Source organism: Lampris incognitus, chromosome 10 (genome assembly GCF_029633865.1).
Source record: "Lampris incognitus isolate fLamInc1 chromosome 10, fLamInc1.hap2, whole genome shotgun sequence".
Classification (NCBI taxonomy): domain Eukaryota; kingdom Metazoa; phylum Chordata; class Actinopteri; order Lampriformes; family Lampridae; genus Lampris; species Lampris incognitus.
Window position 1 is genome coordinate 51,397,173 of NC_079220.1, and position 4,721 is coordinate 51,401,893.

The window sequence follows — 4,721 nt, forward strand, 5'->3', positions numbered from 1 at the left end:
AAGGGTCCAACAGTTGCTGGGGCTTGGGTTGCGCCGGCGGCCAGGCCGCGCCGCGCTACCCGGCCCAGGTTTTGGGCAGCCGACCCTGGGTAAACTGACAAATGCCTGGGCCCGGGGCGCGCCTGCAGTCTGCTGTGACCTTTAGCGGGTTGTGTGACCTTACGGCTCCGGGCAGCCACACACCCAACACGCACAACCGCTCTCTTTGTGCGCCTCATGTTCCCAAAGCCCCTGCCACCGGGCGAGTGTTGTGGGGGGGGGGGGGGGGGGGAGGGGGGGGGTTCGAGCACCTGACCGACCGCTTGACTTTAGTGCGGTCACGTAGATCTGAGGCGGCTTGGCCTTTAGTCACGGAAACGACACGGCCAGCACTTCCTGTCCGGGAGGAGCTCGCGGAACCCCCGCCGGCCCCGCGCGCCGCCGGATGTGCAGCAGTTGATCAGCTCGCAATCAACCGAAATGATAAGAGTTGACACGTTCCTGACAGCTGTATCCCCAAGTTGCCCCCTCCCTCCCTCCCTCCCTCCCTCCCCCCACCCACCGAAAAAGCAGAAACGTGAGGTTTGATTCCCTCGTTGGTGTAAGTGCGTTTTAACAAATAAGGTTTTACGGTGACGTGATTCATCGCAGCTTTCACCACTCCGCCGTATTTATAGACGCCTCACCGGCCGCTCGTTATATACGTGTTGGCACACACACTCAACACAGGCCCCTACACACACAGCACACACACCTACAACCACACACACACACACCTACAACCACACACATGCACTTACAACCACAACCACACACATGCACAGCACACACACCTACAACCACACACACACACTTACAACCACACACATGCACTTACAACCACACACATGCACAGCACACACACCTACAACCACACACACACACTTACAACCACACACATGCACAGCACACACACCTACAACCACACACACACACTTACAACCACACACATGCACAGCGCACACACCTACAACCACACACACACACTTACAACCACACACACACACCTACAACCACACACACACACCTACAACCACACACACACACTTACAACCACACACATGCACAGCGCACACACCTACAACCACACACACACACTTACAACCACACACATGCACAGCACAGACACCTACAACCACACAAACACACACTTACAACCACACACATGCACAGCACACACAAACACATACACACACACTTACAACCACACACATGCACAGCACACACACACAAACACAAACACACACACCTACAACCACACACATGCACAGCACACACACACACAAACACACACACTTACAACCACACATTGCAAAGCACACACAAACGCTCACATACCTACAACCACACACATGTACAGCACACACAAACACACACACACCTACAAAAACACACATGCACAGCACACAAACGCTCACACACCTAAACCACACACAAACACTCACACACACATCACATACACGCATCATCATCATCATCATCATCATCATCATGTTGGCACACACACTCAACACATGCCTCTACATGCACAGCATACAAACACGCACCTACAACCACACACATGCACAGCACACAAACACACACAACCACACACATGCACAGTACCCCCACACACACACCTACACACATTGTGCGGCACACACAACCTCGTGGCTTTACACTACACAGCACCCTCGCTGGACATATTTGGTTCATTTTGACAAGGCTGTTCATCTCTCCCTGCAACCAGGAACGGACTCCGAGCCCCCACCTCCTCTAACCGCGTCCCGTATTCCCTCCAAAATGCCCAGCTGTTGCTATGGGAGACAGCTGCGCAAGGGGCGGAACGAATCTCAGCTGTCGAGGGGGAGTTGTGGACGGGGGTCTATGGATTTAGGCTCTGCAGTCCCTCATGCCAGTGACACTCCGCGCCGGCTCGGTGGAGGTGTCTGAAAGCGCTGACCGACAGCAGTTTTGCGGCGGAGCGGCCTCAGCTGTCCCTGTGTTTACAAGCCAGCCTCTCCGAACCCGGGGTCGGCGCTGAGGTCACGCTAGGCGTTCACCCTTCACTGGAATATCTGTTTCTGAGAAGTCTGAGTACGAACAGACTCCTCTTGATTTCAGGGTGAATGACAAGCTGGGGTGGGTAAGTGGTGAGAGAGAGGAGGGGACGATGAAGAGCTTCAACGGCAGATCGGGCCGAAATTTGCCCGGCTCATCGCAACATTGGTACGGTTTCACAATACTCGCGTGACGAGACAGCAGGGGGAAAGATGACATATTTCTAAATAAGACCTGCAATAAACACGTTAAGAGGGCTGTGGTCAGCCTTCTAAATGGGGTGGGTCACCCCCCCCCCCAAAAAAGTGGTCCTCATTTCAAGCTTATGCGAGTTGGCCTTTGACCTATTACAGCTACACTATGCCTTATAGTGTACTTAAACTTGTAATTTAGAGGAGGGATCACCAAGATAATCAATATTTCTGATTTAAATGCGTTAGATTGTAGTGGCAAGCGGCTTTATTTTGTTTCTGCTGATTGCTTTCACTGCACGTTGTGTCAGGAAGGGCATCCGGATCGGTCAAGGCGGCCCCCTGGGAAACAGGGAAGAAGAAGACGAAGAAGAAGAAGGAGAAGAAGAAGTGGCACCAGCAGCTCTCACTAAATACACTTTTGGTGGCTTTTGTGTCAAAATGTGCATCACAGTAGTGTTCTTCAGATCATGAATAACTGGGGTGGGGGTAGCAGTAAGACCAGTTAGGATCTGACAGTACCCCGATCCCAGCTTACTATGATGGCTTGTGGGAACTGTATAAAATGCAACTTGATTGATTGATTGATTGATTGTCTTTGTGGGCTTATGATAACAGGATACGTTCACAGGGGGAGAACGAGTCTCCGATAACCCCACTTGGGCATGTTCACTCCTACTTGGCCTCTGTGTACTTTAATACTAGCGAGCCTTCAACCGGAAAACCTAAAAAACCCCAACATGTGGGCAGTAAAGTTAACTTGAACTTGATCTTCCCAGTCCCCTCCATCGGCATTAATATCTAGCTCACACTGCCCTCTGGCGGTCATGTCTAGAAATTACACCTCTTGCCCGCACAACAGGTGGCAGGTTGATTATCGGGCTCTGCTAGCGCCACCGAGAGAGTGGGTCGTGTTATTGCAGGTGTCATCGTGGTCTGTGTGAGATGCTCGTGCATCTAGTCTGCTGCGTCCCATTTCAGCAAGTGGGTGTAGTTGCTGAGTGTGTTTGTGGAGTGTAGTGTGCCTCGTTTCATTACTCCATCTGACGTCCAGTTCGACCCCGAACACACACGTCCCGTTGAACCTGCGCGGGACCATGCGCGTGCACGTATATGCAGCCTACCCGTTGCCCCCCGGGTTCGACCCGGTACCCGCCGTTGCGCCGCTAATACAGAGTTTCAGACCGAGCGAAATAAAATAAATCACCCGGTAATTTGGCGGAGCTACACCGAAACGTCGCTGACTGTCTTTTCAGGACCCCGGACAGCGACCCCGCCCCCGCTCCCGCTTTATACACGGCGACCTCCGAGTCGTGGTTTCAGCGCGGCTTCAGCACGAACACGCATGCGCGAACAGTCGGGCTCGTTTACGCCGGACACGCGTTACAAGCCCGCTGTCAGGAGCGCCTTTCAGAAAGCCTTCGAAGTTGGCGGCGCGTCGTCTTCTCCGTGCGCGCGGACGGGAAAGGTGGCGTTTGCCCGAAGCGCGCCGGCGGTGTGCCCAGGCTGTGGTCCTGAACCGGGAGCGGTCCTGAACCGGGAGAAACCGGAGGCGAGAGCACTTTTCTTTTGTTTATTTTGTGTTTGTTTTTAGGGGGAGAGGAGGGGAGGGGGGGGGATTTTTTGGGGACCGTCCCGCCGCCAGGGAACATGAACTCAACGTGCCCGGGGAGAGCGAGGTAGTTTCCCCAGCGCGCAACTTTTCGGCCGTTGAGGACGCGGTCGGTCGGTCGGCCGGTCTCCGTTGTTGTTGTAGTAGTCGGGTTCTGAGGCTTTTTTTCGGGGGGGGGGGGATCCGGATCCGGGTGCGGAGTTTGACAGCAGTCGCAGCCTAGAGCCAGACCGGGAGGTATGTCTCGTAAGAAGGCGGGCAGGGGTAGAGCCGCGCACGGCAGCCCGGCGGCCGGAAGCCCCGCCGGGGAAAGTGAAGGGGAAAGCGGTGAAGAGCTGCGTCCAGACCAACGGCGTGGTCCATCCCAGCGCCCCGTCGCTCAGCAGCAGCAGCGAGTTTTACGACATCGCCTTCAAGGTATGCGTGGCGTGCGTGTGTGGGGGTGGTGGTGGTGGTGGTGGTGGTGGGGGTGCTTTTATTCATTCTGGCAAAATCACCTGGCAACAAGCAGACTCTTAACTACGGTCATGTGACTGAAGTTGCATGCGTGTGCAGGTTTCACTCTGCGTGAATTTCACTTGCTTGCCCGCGGCGAGACGGCGTCCGCGCGCCTCGGGAAACAATCGACGCGTTTCCTGCGCGAAGCCTCGTGCTGCCAGCCCGGCCGGATGTGAGTGTGGCTCGCCGAAGCCACCGGCCTGTGCAGGACGTGCGTCCTTTACGTGTTCCGAAACATGTCTGACCCCAGGAACGTGGCATGAGCACACGCCAGTGAGCCACTGTGATGGCACCCCCCCACTCTCTCTCTCTCTCTCTCTCTCTCTCTCTCTCTCTCTCTCTCTCTCTCTCTCTCTGTTTTC

General features: G+C 54.9%; 1 pseudogene; it reads left to right on the forward strand.

The window, feature by feature from the left end:
- Nucleotides 1-3,983: 3,983 nt before the first annotated feature.
- Nucleotides 3,984-4,721, forward strand: part of LOC130119856 (ras-related protein Rab-26-like) — a 108,224-nt pseudogene continuing 107,486 nt past the window's right edge.